At 36.4% G+C, this 16,146-nt stretch overlaps 1 protein-coding gene across 3 annotated transcripts in view; it reads left to right on the top strand.

Moving 5' to 3' along the window:
- Positions 1–16,146, top strand: part of MINDY2 (MINDY lysine 48 deubiquitinase 2) — a 109,514-nt gene that overhangs the window by 57,334 nt on the left and 36,034 nt on the right. The window lies entirely within an intron of this gene.

The raw sequence follows: 16,146 nt of genomic DNA, 5'->3' as shown, positions 1-16,146 counted from the left end.
CCTTCAGAAGCAGTGGGGGTAATGGAGGAGCTGAGGGAGAGGGAAGTAATTGTTGGGAAGAAGCCTGGGAGTGAACCAGGAGGGTTGTTGAGTGTGGGTGGGAGAAGTATGGAATAGGGGGCTTTTGGGGAGGGAGGGATTGTTAGGGAGTTGGGGACCCTCCCCCATACAGACGCTGGCTGACCCTTAGCCTCTCCCATTCAGTCAGGCACATCTGCCCCTGTCCTCCTGTGTACTTGCAGTGCCTCCCTCATCCTCATGTGTCCCTGCACCCCCACTCAGCCACCCTCTCCCCATGCATCCCCCTAACACCATGTGTCCCTGCACCCACCAGTGCCATTTAGCCCTTTTGAACCCCAGTGTGTGACCCTCCCCAGCAGCCCCATATGCCCTGCTCCTCCTGTGCCTCCTCACCTGGCCCCGTGGGCAGGGCAGTGTGAGGAATACAGACTCTCCTCCACCAGCCTATCAACTGCTTGCTGCTATGGCTGGTGAGCTGATTGCCCTCTGTTTGGTGCCACAGCATCCCCTGGTGGGCAAAAGCCATAACTGCAGTGACTCTCCAGCATTTTGTATTTTCTATGGAGAGAAAAATAATTCTGTGAGGGACATGAATTCTGCACATGCACAGTGGCACAGAATTCCCCCAGGAGTTAACTTGACCTGTCTATACTAGAGTTTTTAAAAGATGTTAGTTAAAATGTTTGAGGTAACTTTTTAAAAATACATCTTTTATCCTAGACTAGACAAGCTCTTTATGTGTAGACAACTTGACTAGCATGTAGCTAATGACAGGGTAAATGAGTTCAGTGCTAGGTATGACAACAGCCTAACTGTTTATATTTGCAGAAAATTGTGGAAACAGTGCCTGGGATATGGCCACCTCTGATTAGTTAGCAGCATCTAAAATTGTGGAAAAGCCAATGAACTTCAGAGATGAGAGGACTCTTGTCTGACATCTTCTCTTGAAATTAAAATGATAGGGATTTGAAATTTCTTTGTGTGTAGGAAAGGGTAAACTCTTTATGTCCTACAAAGCAATTACATAGAGTGGAAGGTAAACCACTTTTATTGGCCTTTTTGTGACGTGAGGAAAGAGGTTGACATTAAATTTGTAACCAGTCAAACAAGGTTCCCATGGGAAACCAGAGGTAGACTAAGACTCAGTGACTGTAGGGCTCACCAGCTCCATGGATGGAAGGATCTGTCTCATTCAGGTTCAAAGGCACTCGTGGAGCACCATTGCTTTTAAGACAACTTTACAAATCCTAAAAGGCTGCTGTGATTGAATTAACCATATAGGGTTATCCAGAAAGGGGCACTGTCAACTTTGAACTCAGTCAGCCCTCTTGGGAGAGAGGAGTGACCAGGTCTTTGGAGACAAAAGTTCAGAATGACAGAAGTTAACCAACCCCTGGGTGGTTGATGAAGCTGAAAATTCTGACATGGAACTCTAGCTAAGTTCTCTCAACATGAGTGTGAATTTTAGAAAGTTTTACCTTTCTATATTAAAGCTTTGTAGTTGTGCATTAGCCAGATTTTAGTAAAGGAGCCTTCTTTTTTAATTCATGTGTATTTATTGTGCCTTGTAAATAGTGCTAATAATTGCTAATTTTTTTACTACATTGTATTTAAGTTAGTGTGTCTCTTCTAGACCAGAAACCATAAGCTGGAGTACAGGTTAAATGTACAATGATGTTGGACAATGTGATTGAGGGCAGAATTTGGCTGGCAGAATCTCCTTTTTATCAGTGTGTGTTTGTTTGTTTGTTTAGAACTCAAACAGTTTTACTAATTATTACCATACTGTCCCCAAAATGCAACATTACTTACAAAAATGAACTTGCCACTTTTTATTTACTACTTTTTAATGTTAGTGATAAGGTAATTTTTTTCCAATTTTGTCGTACTAGTGAAGTAGTTGAAAAAGCCAACTTGACTTTTAGATTGAATTTGTAGGTATGACACTTTGAATAACTTTTTACTTGTAAGCTTGTTTGTCTCTAGTCACCTTTTTTACTAACTTTTCAGAAAAAAAGACATGCTTTGAATTAAGTTAATGTGGAATACAGCAACAACCAATAGTTACAGGAGTTGTATTCTGCAGTCTAAGACAACAAGGGAGGAAGCTAAAATAGGCCATTCGTGAACTTGTTGGGGGGTGGAGGGGAAGACTCTGAATACTGGGTAGAAGTCTGGATGGAACTGGAGTTGGGAAGCAAGATCTTCTGCAGAATTTTAATCTCTTCCTATAAGCCTCTCCTCTGTTGTGGGAAGGAAAAGAGGAATTTGTGCCTCAAAACTTTATCATAGTCAAATTTAGTTAATTTAAGACTCCATTCACATCCCAAATGTGCACAGACTACAAATATCTGTGAACAGCCTTTGTCATCACTGCTGAGGTGACAGTATGTGCTATAACTCTTGTTGACCACAGATATTTAGAATTTTTGCTGCTAGAATTAAAGCCAGAAAAATAGTAATTTCTTCCATGAGGTGAGACATTCCTATGATTACAAAGATATGGTCTCATAATAGAACATAATATTCTAGGAGATCTTACAGGTCTCCAGTTACGTTTATGTGGCTTCATGCCCAATGAAAAGTCTGAAGAAATGACAAGTGTTTCCATCATTGTTACTGGTCTGTTACTTTCAAAATGTGAAAAACTCTGTATAACTCATTCCTTATGGAGCACTGAATAATTAGTGACCTGAATAAGCTGTGCAAATTTAAGACTTTAGATGCTACTTTTATTCCTTTCTTTCTTTCTTTATTTAAATATAGCCTTGTAGATCATTGTAATGATGTTTGTAACGTGGACCAAAACATTGCAGGAAGGGTGGGAGTGGTTGTGGTTGTGTAGGGGGATATTTAATGTGGCCTTTTTAAATAAAAAGGACCTGTCCTACAAGCACCAACTGTTTTGAACAACAAATAAATGAGATTTAGAGCAATATTTCAAGTAGAATCAGCCAATCATAACACAAAGTAATATTTAAAATAGTAAAAATGCATTAAATTCACTTATGATATTGTAATTTAAGTTTTTAAGATGTTAAGTATGTTTCTGCTGTTCAGAATGGACTGAAGTGTCACTTTTTTAAACTAGTGAAATATAATATGGGCCAAATTCTGTCCTCTTATCCGCACATGGGAACAGTGTTATTTTTAGCCAGAGACCAGTATTTGGATCAGAGTTCAAAACTTGGCTTTTAATTTTCATCCTGGGTATTTTACCAGTTTAGCACACTTAAATATAGATTATATGGTGAGATCACTTTAATACATGAAAATGCTGCGCCTCTGGGATTATAGACTACACCTTTTTAAGTGACCAGCAATAATATAGTATGGTTTAGGACACGAAATGAGTTCCTATTACTAAAAATACATTTCTAAGACTGAAAACAAATCTGGTTTTAAATTGAATTTAAAATATCTGAAAAATATCATATGTTGTCAGTATATTTTACTCTCATCCTACTTATAGGTATCCAGCAAATGAAAGGTATTGTCGACTTTGAAAATTGTGTTTAACATTTAGCAATACAATAGAATCTCATGGATTTAGACTTGTTAATAAACTTGTCCCCACTTTGCTATGGAGATTTAACACCTGAATAACAGACTTGCAAAAATAAAGAAGTTTTAACAATACAAAATATTTGTATTATTCCATACATTGAATATTATTCAATATTTGAAAATTCGTTAGTACTGTAGACAATTAAATACTCTTATAAATTAAGATTAAAGTATACCTATTTAATTATCGAAGTACATTTTGTGGTGCGTTATCCTTGGTTTTAATTACTTATTTTTTACAAATTCACTAAGGACCCTCACCCCAGTCGTTTCTGTGAATTTGCGAGATTCTACTGTATATTTTCTGTACATTTTACATCATTTTAAATTTTTGCTTTTCATAATATGAACAATCTAAAATATCATAAATAGTAAATGACTTTTTCTGAGTGAAGTGTGACTGAATAATTTCCCAGCATGGGTTATTAAAGTCTAATGTGCACATTTACAAATCAACATTTTGTTTTCACATTTTAAAACTGAGTGAGCTAATAAAATTGCTGTCCCAGTAGAACCAATAATTCATCCATGAAGGATCCCAGTAGGTACTTGGAAATGTGATAGAAAGCTTCATGAATAAAACTTCTGATTTCTAAGGATTTCTTAATTGGGAGCAGATTTCTTATGAATTGCTTATAATACTGTACATACTGGCAATAATGGTGCACTGAACAACTCTTTAAAATTATAATATGCTGTTACATTCAGTTTGTGCATAATTAAAATATTCATAGACATACCTAATACACATGTCCAAATCAGGTGCTGATGTATACATATGGCTGATTAGTTGGGCAATGGGCATATGTGATATATAGGTCCTGCACATAAATTAGATATGTGCAGATGGATTGTGCATGTTTTACTTCAAAAATGTGACTCAAATTTTTATTAAGTAAGTTAGACAAAAGATGGCATGCTATTTGATACATTTACTATGTTATATATGTTTGTCTCTGTTTATCTTGGTGGAGAGCAGATGTTACTTTCAAGGGTTACTTTTCAAGATTTGAGGCTTATTATTTTCTAGAAAACTACCGCAGTGAATAATTAAAGCTAAACTATAGCTATAAAAATAAATGAACAAGGTGCATTTTGATGCATTATACTTGTTTACACTTGCTCAGTCAGAAATCAATAATTAACAGTGGGATATCAGTGGGTTACTGTTAGTGAGCCTATAGTACAGTACAGTCCAGCTTCAGTTTTAGTTCCCTTAATGTAAATTTCTTGGTGCTTAGTATAAATAAATGTAAATAGTACAGTAGCATGACTTGGAATGTCTTGTATGCAAAACATTTCAAACTAGGGTGTCATGGTTTCAACAGGAGTTACAAGTGCTGAATATTCTGGTTACTTATATGCCATTATGTAGATTTAGATGTTTAACTTCAGGCACATAATGTTGAAAACTTTGGCCATAGTCTTTAAAACTACAGTTTTGGGTTTTTTTCATACTGATGATCTCTAAAAATTGTTAAGTCCTTTACTAAACGACTCACTTTTCCAGAAATTTAAACTGGCACTACGGAACATAAGATGGTTTGATTAGAAGAGTACAGTGCAAATTTAGTTCTTGTTTTTAAAACAAGAAGGGCCAATATAATGTATAGCTTTACAAGTCAGCTGGAACATTTATAATCTCCTTGAGACTTTAAAGGAAGTTAATGTAGGTCATATATTTCTTATGATATAAAATTTGACAGGAAAGCATCTTCACTTCCAAATTATCAACAAACTAATTATTTAGTAATGAGACTTTTGGGAGAAAATGAGAAAAAGGTAAGCATTGTTCTGTGAATGAGGTGATCTAAGCAGGAGGGCAGACATTAGTGAAAAGGCCCCATACTAATGAAAACTAACCACAAAGTCATTTTTGTTGTTGTCATGACCACATTTATTTCTACTGTGTATGAGATTCAGTAATCTATTGAAACAAAATACAAGATGCTAAAAAATATGGTCATACAAATAAATAACTGATCTGCTACTCAGTAACACAATCTGCTCTTAATGTTTATGCTTGACCTCCAAATCTTGGCAGTAGTAATTGAGCTGTAGCCAGCACTGCTTCACGCATCAGATTTCTGTTCTAATTGAGAAGTGATAGAAATGTTTACTCTATAATTATGAGATGAACAAAACATTTAAATATAATTTAAGACAGCAGGATTTCTTTGGCTGAAATGCAATATAGTCAGTGGCAGAATTAAGGCTGTTGTGACTTGGAGGATGCATGATTGAATTGGTATAATTGAAAATGAGGATGTAACTTTTGTCATTCTTCCCAACACATAGATATTATTGCTAGCTTCCAGTGCACAGAGTATGTTACAAATGGTTTTGGGGGAGATAGGATTTGAGGTTCAAAAATCACTACCTTTCTTATATTGTTTCCACGTTAAGTTTTATGTTGTTTCCCACTTAATGAGCATGAAGCTAAACTTGCCAATATACTACAAATGAGTAAGAAAATACACTAGAGGTCTTGAAAATTAAATATTAAAATATTATTCCATTCTGCAGTCTCTGCTACACCAGTGTGGAATGCTTGTCAGTCATTCTTGTCACGCAAGTGACACAGAGATCAATCAAATTGCTCCAAAAAGTTTGGCCTCAAGGATTCTTGGTCACATACTGTCTCCTAAATTCTCCAGTTTTTGCTCAGAGTACATCGTAAAAGTACCCTTGCTCTGTCATGGCTGAAAAATAAAAAAGTTACTCTGAGTCAACAAATAAAATGAGAAAAGGGGACAAGAAATGTCTAACTTGCAGAGTGCCTCTTCAACCCCCAGCTGCTGGGTCTATTTGCCTCTGTTGCTCTGAGGACTTCTAAGACCATCAGGTGACACTGATTTGGAGCTTCCTGCTGTTCCAGGACCTTTTACCTCAAGATCAGCTAGGAGTTCTGACAATCATGTCTTGGCAGCACAGAAACCTACAGAAGAGGTAGGAAATTCTGCTCAGTCTATTTCTAATTTCCAGAAGGGACACAATGCACCTCTGTTCCTTCTACTCAATTTAGTTTTCATTATAGATAATTCAGTTGTGGAAGTGAGGTACAGACAAGACCTCTCACTCAGCCTACCATTAAGACAAAGAAATCAGCTTCTACTGCAAAGGCTAGCACTATTTTTTGTTGTACCCACCTCCCAAGAGCATGAACTCAATTTCAGCTCAGCCAAAGTCCGATAAGGAAAATCTCATTGGGGACAGCTATGAAGAGTTAATCATCCAAGTGCCTTCCTTTCTCTCATCCTCTGAGATAACCTGGTAGAGGATGATGATGATAAGGGTGTTGAGTCTTCCAGGTCGTAAGAGGTACTGAAGGACTTAATGACTTCTGGATGAATTTCCTGTTTATGCTGAAATTATTACTAAAATGCATAGAATTAAACCTTCTACTTATACATTGCTACAAGGGAACTCTAACTTATAGTAGAGGAAGAAAAACCTAAGAATGCAGTTCATCTGTGTCTGTCAGAAAATATCTTTGTAAGATGCTCATGACATTGAATTTGCCTTTCCTGCTAATGCTGCCAAGCTTTATAAGTTCCCCAATATTAATGTGAAATGCTGGTCCTCAGTCCTTAAAATAGTTTGTGGTGGCTGCTTGGATCCCACTGAAGTAAAAGCCAGCCCCAGAATCTACTTGAAAGAGTTTTAAAATCTTATAGGTCTATGGCAACCCATCTAACCATCTCAGTTCATTCTTTCTACATAGCTAAGTACCTAATAAAATGGTAGAAAGGAGAGCTCTTGGCTTCTCCTGAAACAACTGCTTCTTCATCTCTCCACAAATTGTCAATTCATTATAGTTTATCCTGCTCTTACCTCTATGATACAAGTTCAGACTGTTTTTGTACTACCCTTTATATGGATTTCCTTGCATTGTTAAGCAGAGTCTCCATGTCTTTGCTTTTGGACAAGATACTAAATCACTGCTTAATTCAAGCTTGTGTCCTTTCTGTATAGGGAGGGACATGTTTTCAGGGAGACTTTATAAAGCCATGAATGACCTTGCTGAAAATGTCTCATCAACTAAACATAAAGTTCAGGCCTTGAAATAGACCCAAACATTACTTTTAGTAATCTTGCTCTTTGGTGGTAAACCAAGTAGGAACAGTTACTGAAATCAGATCCTGTTGTCCCATGTAAACAAGGACGAAGTTGGGAAATTAAATTCTGTCCTTTCTGAGAAATCTGACCCTTAAGGTGTTTCAGAGATACAGGCTAGGATTCTTGTATTTCAAAATCACTGAAGCCTCCTCACTTCCAGCTACTTGGCCCACTTTGTAATGTCCCAAGGCTCTTAGTTTCTGGACTAAGATGGTGCTTAAATGGTGCTTCTTTATTTAGGAAGGACTCTTAGCCATGTTGAAACATTTGCAAGATCCTCAGTGAAGAAATTATTTATTTCATTTGTTATCATACCCCTGAAAAAGTCAGCAATCTGTCCATTCTGAAAAGCAGTGGTTAAATCACTACCTCATTACTCTTCCAATCCAGGAAGTTCAAAATGAAGTTTAGACTCTAATCCTAGCTAAAAACCCAAGCAACTCTGTGGCATCTGTGGGCCTTCAAGACTATTTTCTGTATGTGCCAATACACAAAGTCACAACTATGAAGTTTTGCCTTAAGGTCTTGCATCTGTTCTATTGTATCTTCCTGTTGGATTTAGTGTAATCTCTGCAAGTTTTAATGATCTTTACAGCAGCAGTACTGTAATAGCCGACAGGAGAAGAGGGAAGTGATGGTAGTCATACTGCTGCACTGTGTGAGAGGGGCTCTATCTTCTGGATTACCTCAGATCCGGGCCTCAGGTTGCACCCTGGGCTTGTTTTTGGTCCCATGTTCTCAAAGCCTTATATTTTGAGACCTGGCTATTAATAGCTAGTACAGATTAGCCATCTTTAAATCACAATTATAGAAAATGGGTAATCTCCGCAAACCTGAAGTTGCAGGAATATTGGAATGCTAACCTTTTTGTAAGTTATTAGTACAAGAGTTTGCAGTGCAAATCTTTTTGGAAGAACAATTCTTGATAGCTTTGGTAGCTTAAAAATGTCAACCTTGCTATAAAGCATTCATGTACATTACATGTATGCACTCTTGTACTTGAGTGTTTGTGTTGTTCCCAAAACTCAACATCATTCTTGAATTTTGAGGTTGAGATGCAATTGATTTACTATATTTCAAAGAAGGCTGAAGTATATGCTAGTCTCCAATTACACCTGATGACACAATGCACTTAAGTTACCTGAGCTGCTGATTTGAGCCTGGCTGTAGCCTACATAACTATAATAAATAGATACAATTGTTAGTAATTTAACCTAATTTCAACATAATTTCTTCAAATATAACATTAATTTTAATAATATAGAAATTTGGAAGTGTCTTTATTCTGCTAAGATAGTTCAGAATAAAGAAAAGACAGAGATACTAATTTTTTATAGGACCCAGTTTTTAACTGTTAACTCTAATAGATTTATTTTAAATTCTCAGACAATTAATCCAACACTCAAAAAGTAAATTCTGTAAGTTTTGGGGAGGATATGCTGTTTTTCATAAAAAATAGAGGTTGAATCACTTTAAGTGCAAAATGGAACTCAGCTTTAACTATGGAGTTGAGTTGTAACCGGTGCTTCCATAGTGGAATATAAATATTTACTGAAAAACTTGTTTTTTCCAACCAATAAAAGTATATTGTGTTGTCATATGAGACCAAAATGCAGAAGAAGCTGTGGGATTTAAATTTCTTAGGTTAGTTCAGCTAACGTGCATTGCAGAGGTGACTTGTTGCATTTCATAGCCTTGTCTACATTAGAAAAATTTTAGCTTTGCATGCACAGTTGCATACACTAGCAACCCCATGTCCACATAAAGAGCTTGCAGCAGCTCACAGAGTACTGGAATCATAGGTGCTGGAACTAGGGATACTAGGGGTGCTGCTGCAACCCCTGACTTGAAGTGGTTTCCATTATATACAGGGTTCACAGTTTGGTTTTCAGCACTCCCACTACACAAGTTATTCCAGCATCCCTGACTAGCACTGTGGCAATTGCTCATGCTCAAAGCAAAGCTCACCACCATTGTACTCTGCATCAGATCAGTGTGCTCCATTGCAGTGTTAGAACAGTCTGACTGTGTTGGGGTTGGAGCTGCACCAGTGAGATATAACTGTTTCACCAAATCCCCAGTTTCCTCAAGCCTGCTCATTTAACTTGTAAAATAAGTGCTTATATCTATTTTTGCATAAAGACAACTTTCAAAAGTATCCAGTTTCCATTTTCAAAAGTCACTTGGGTACTTAGGCACCTAGGTCACTTACAGTCTTCTGAAAACTTTATTCAACTTGTATATGTATACACATTTGGACACTTTACATTTTACAAATAGAAAACTGGATGAAGCAGTAAATAGAAATTTGCAAGGAGCTGTGGGATAGTTGCCTACGGTTCAGTGTGAGTGCAACAGTTTTCAGCGAGTGTTGTTTGTAGACATGGTGAATTGTGATCGCCCAAAAGAGGATGGATACTATGGATTCTCTGCAATGTTGCACTCTGCACTGGGTGTTTATCCATAGTGCAAGTTGCACTGATAAACTTAAGTAGTTTAGACACAACTGAGGGACACACATGCTAGCAGATTATTTATTTATTTATTTATTATAAAACGCTGGCTACAGAATAAAGATGTCACCTGGACTGGTTGTTGCACCTGATTAACAGAGTCCTTGACATATGAACACAAAAAGGAACAAAATGTAGAGGAAAACACAAGCTTTGCACTGTTTGTTCCCTGTCACCGTATAGGGCAATGTTGTATGTTATTGTTTGGAGAGTTAAGCAATATTAAAATATCAGTCTTATTGATATCCTCACACTGTGCTTTTATGCAATATATAGATATCTCTTGATATTTTATTTTAATTTCATGTTGATAACTACAATGTCACTTTAACTAGTCCATGGATTAAATGACCCGTGACTAGAAAAGTATGATATTAACAAGCATTCTTCAGTCAATAATGCATTTTTAGTTTTCAGTCACATCATTCACATTAAAAGGAAGACATTAAAAAATACAGCAACAGCAGTTTTAAGACGGGAGCTAATATTGCCTTTGTCAGCGGTTTAACATGAGAGAGTAAAGAAATTGTTTCCCTCTCCAAAGAATTGGATTTTGTTTTGTCTGTTTATAAAAGTTATAATACTCTGGATGTCACATCCAGACCTTTAATAATTTGTTCAAATTTATACACATTATAATTTTAGAAAAAATACCATTACAAGCCTAATTTGATGAATAGATTTTGGAACATGTAAGGAATATAGGCTTGCATAAATTAAGTCTTTTAGCCAAACTTTAATATTCCTGCTATGGAAAACTGTATTATGAAAATCTAATGTAGATGATACTTCATACTCTGTTACCTGACATTGCTTATTAAGTTAAAAGTTTAAATGAGTATTGTGATGTATTCTTTGTGCATGTTTCTTCTGCTTGTGTTCATAAAGAGATGTTATATAGTGTATATATATATTGCAATTGGTGAGAAAATTTCAATTATTGCCTAAAATAATGGGGAGAATAAATTGATAATTCCATAAGAGTATAGACAGTTTCCTAATCACTTACATAACAAGTTGCACTGGATTTTTTTTTTGTACATTTGCACTTGAGCATTCGTCTCTTCTGTCCCTTACCCTTAACTTTCTAACAGCTTTTGGTTTTGCGGGCCTTTAATTGTGCAATAGTATTTTAAAACTGTTAAAGATGTGATTTTTTTTTTTTGAGATTTGCCTCTGCTTTCCATTACACAGATAATAAGTACAGCAAACGATAATCCCCCAAATCAAGGAAAAACAGGACTGTAATGAGGGGCTCTGGTAAGATATCTTAGTTGGACTGTTTCCCTCTGATATGACTGCTTACACACTCTGTTTGCTTTACAGAAAAGTAACAGGAAACTAATTTCCTGCCTGGACTGTCAAGTGTGTTTTGTGGTGATTTTATGTAGGTTAAAAAGATATTTTCTTTCTGTATTAAGAAATCTGCATAGTATTTATCCAAATTCTACATATACGTCATAGAAACACTTACAATTTTTCCTTTTTAAGCATCAGTAGATTTATCTTTGTAAAAGTAGTGAGCTATTTGTGTCTGAGAGATTAGACACACACAACATTAATGCCATTTGGCACTGAATATAATTTAAATTATTCGAATACTTTTGCTTGTCTGGTAATAGTACTATTTTTAGTCTTAAAGATCAGGACCATCAAATCAAACGTATATAGTACTTTCAAAAAACAAGTACGCAGTCTCTCAGTTGTCTGATAGTTACTGTAACTAGGCACTCAACTATATTATTCCCAAAATAATTATGTGTGTTCATCTCAATATATAGTATTTTTGTAACACTGAAAGGGCCTGATCCAGAGCTCATTGAAGTCAATGGGAATATTTCCATTGACTTAAAAGGGCTTTGGATCGGACCTAATGTGTTAATTTTTCAGGACTAAGTTTTTTAAGACAGAATGTAGTTTTAATTTTCAGTTTTCTAGGCTGATCAAAATTTACGTATTGGTTTTATAATGTATAAACAAAACAGAAAACACTGTAAAAATTTTTTATAAATCACTTTTATAACAAGTAATCAGTGTATGGAATTAATTGTTAGAAATGTCGTGCAAACCAATAGAACCAGTAAGTGCGTTGCCAATTAATACATAAAGGCAACTGCTAGAAGAAATGTGGAAAAAGTATATTCATGTTAAGACTACTTGTAGCTTGACATGCCACAGCCTATGCTCATTGTCCTTGCATTTATCAGATTATTTATCTATAAACAGAAAAGTATTAGATGGCTCTTCAGAGAAACAATCCCATTATCAAAACTTGCATTTGAGGCTTTTATGTGTAAGGCTAAACTGTGTGTATATGTTGTGAAGGCCAAGACCATAACAGGGTTCAAAAAAGAACTAGATAAATTCATGGAGGATAAGTCCATCAATGGCTGTTAGCCAGGATGGGCAGGAATGGTGTCCCTAGCCTCTGGGAAGCTGGGAATGAGCGACAGAGGATGGATCATTTGATGATTACCTGTTCTGTTCATTCCGTCTGGGGCACCTAGCACTGGCCACTGTCGGAAAACAGGATACTGGATTAGATGGACCTTTGGTCTGACCCAGTAGGGCCATTCTTATGTTCTTATTCTTATGAATATATGAAGTCTTAGACATTCAGGATAAATATTTAATATTTCATAATTATTCAATAGGCTTAACATCTACTAAAAATAAATACACCTCTACCCTGATATAACATGACCCGATATAACACTAATTCAGATATAATGTGATAAAGCAGCGCTCTGGGGGACAGGACTGCGCGCTCCAGGGGATCAGCACATCAGCGTGTCTGGCTCCGACACGCTGCTCTGAGCGGTGTGTTAAGGGTGCCGGGCCGGGGCCAAGGGGTTGGATAAGGGGCGGAAGGTCTCGGGGGGCAGTCAGGGGACAGGGAACAGGGGGGGTTGGATGGTTCAGAGGTTCTGGGGGCGGGGCAGTCAGGGGACAGGGAACTGGGGCATTGGATAGGGCGTGGGAGTCCTGGGGGGCTTGTCATGGGGTGGGGGTGTGGATAGGGTTGGGGCAGTCAGGGGACAGGGAGCGGGGGCGGGGAGTTGGATGGATCGGGGGGTTTGAGGCGTCAGTCGGGGCAGGAATAACAGAAATGCTCGAGGCCAAAGCAAGTTCAATATAACGTGGTAAGATTTTTTGGCTCCCAAGGACCGCGTTATATCTAGGTAGAGGTGTATCACTTGTGTGCCTGTGACTAATTTTTTAAACCCTTCTCTTCTATACCCTTTCTGATAACAGCTGTTACTGCAGTATATATAGTAATGTTCACTGTTAGCTTTATAGCCCTTGAAATGTATATTTCTAAAACATTGCTATATCAGTTTGTCTTCGTCTTTGTATTCATTTTTAATTCCATATTTTGTAAACAATGAATTCTTAACAGTCCATCACAATTCAGATAAAAACATCTATGCTTAATAATGTATAATGTATTGTAGACTCTCAGCAAGCATGGCCCAAAAAGCAGGCCACAATTACTTAAATGGATTCATCACATAAACTAGAAACTTCTTATGTGCAAGATATCTATCCTTATATCATTGACTATGCTCTTACAACCAAATCTCATCATTATTTCTGTTTTCAAGATCAACAGCTTAAAAATTCAGTTTTTACTGACTGATGAATTGAGTTGCCTGTGTACATCACTCTTAAGAAATTGCAGGATTCTTAAAACCTCTCCCCTTATGACATCAGTTTGAGTTGTTATGAGAGGCTGTAATAGAAATATATGAGAAATGACACCCAAAAGAATGGCAGTGCATTCAACTAATATACAAGACTTGAGTTCAAGAAAGGGTCTTGCTTCCAGATTCAGATCCTTGATCAGTGCATCCTCAAGGAGATTAGATTAAAACATGTTAGTATTCAATGTCAGATTAAACTATTGCGCAATATTTGCAATTTAAATATTTTCTTTTAGCTTGGGAGGGGGCAAGACATGATCACTTTTCTTATAAAAGAAGACAGGAAGAAAATTACAATACAGAGGATAGGAATTAATTTCAATTTAATCTATTATATGACCATCTTCTCTAACATATTGTTGCCAGAAACATGCAAAGACTACCTCATAAATCAACTGTACATTTGTTTTACTGGTTACAAACCACAAATTCCAGATTGTCACTGTCTCAAATTAAAAACAATATTTACATAGGAACACAGGTTATGGAATACTGGAAATACTGATGCTCCATTTAGTTCAGTAGCCAGATTATGGCTATTACACAGGAGTAGCACAACTGACAGTACATGATGGTCAAACCTCACCTTGCTCTTGTGGTTTGCTCATTGCTTCTCAATACTGTATGCAAGATTGGCACCCATTTCTCTCTTGATACCAAAGACTACCTGAACAATGGTAATATATGGGCCTCTACGGAGCTGTTTTTGGGTAACTGCAAAATAATTAAAATCACGAGATCTATTTAAGTTGGACCTCTAACTGACAGGTGCCTAGAGGGGGACTTTCCCCATATTCCTGCAACTCATAGTTATTTATCCCATTTTGTACTTTGCTAGGCTTTGCTCATGTGAACCAGTTTATTTTTGAACTAGCCAATTGCAGTGGTCTTGCTTAGATGGATCAGTAAAATCCGAAGTACTTTCTCGCCTTAGAGGTGGAAATCGTGTATTAAAATGTTTGTCTTATTATAAAGTAAAATATCTGCAATTTGAAGATAATCATGATTTATATACACCTATTAAATTGCAGTTTTTAAAGCAAAAGAAAAAAATAGTAGCAAACATTTTCTTCAAGCTTGAAACAGTTCTCCGGTATCAAATAAATTTTGGCTTTGAAATAGTTTAAGAAATGTTTAGTTTTAGTCTGATGGGGAACATCTACACAGGGATAAAAGACGCATGCCATGGCTGTAGCTGGCCTGGGTCAGCTGTGGGGCTAAAAATTGCTGTGTAGATGTTTGGATTCAGGCTGGATCCCAAGCTCTGGGACTCACAATCTTCACAGGGTCCCAGGGTGCAGGCTCCAGCCTGAGCCCAAATGTCTACACACAATTTTTTCAGCCTTGGAGCCCAAGTCCTGTAAGTCAGAGTCAGCTGACCTGGGACACCTGTGGGTTTTTTTATCCCTGTGTAGACATATCCATAGAAGTTATGAAATATTCTTTTTAATATTTGTAATTGGATAACTGAACTTGTCACAAAAACCTTTTTACCTTTCAAAGACCCTTGAAATGACCCCTTAAAAAAAAAAGAAATCATCCTTCCTGTTTGAAGAACATCTCTAAAGCATGTAAATATTCTCAAGTATTTTTCTCAAGTTGCAGTCCATATTGTATCATTTTAGAAGCTTTATTTACACCTTTATTTGCCTTTCTGAATAAAATCTGCAACTTCATTTAATGTGATCCAGTACTTGTTTAAAAAATGAACTAATTTACTATACAAATAAAAACCAGATGGCTGTAATAAATAAAGGATCAAATACATTTGTACAAGGGTTCAAAGATGGAATATATTAGGGTTGTCAAGCTATTTAAAAAAATCACAATTAATTGCATGAGTAATCACACTATTAATAATAGAATACATTTATTTAAATATTTTTGGATGTTTTCCACATTTTCAAATATATTGATTTTAATTTTAACACAGAATACAAAGGGTTCGTGCTCACTTTATATTTTTTGTTACAAATATTTGCACTGCAAAAAACAAAAGAAATAGTATTTTTCAGTTCACCCAATACAAGTACTGTAGTGCAATATCTTTATCACGAAAGTTGAACTTACAAATGTAGAATTATGTACAAACAATAACTACATTCAAAAATAAAACAATGTAAAACTTTAGAGCTTACAAGTCCACTCAGTCCTGTTTCTTGTTCACCCAATCGGTCAGACAAACAAGTTTGTTTACACTTGCAGGAGATAATGCTGCCCGC

Source organism: Caretta caretta, chromosome 10 (assembly GCF_965140235.1).
Source record: "Caretta caretta isolate rCarCar2 chromosome 10, rCarCar1.hap1, whole genome shotgun sequence".
Classification (NCBI taxonomy): Eukaryota; Metazoa; Chordata; order Testudines; family Cheloniidae; genus Caretta; species Caretta caretta.
The sequence above is the reverse complement of the archived record's forward strand: the minus strand, read 5'-3'. Positions and strand labels throughout refer to the sequence as shown.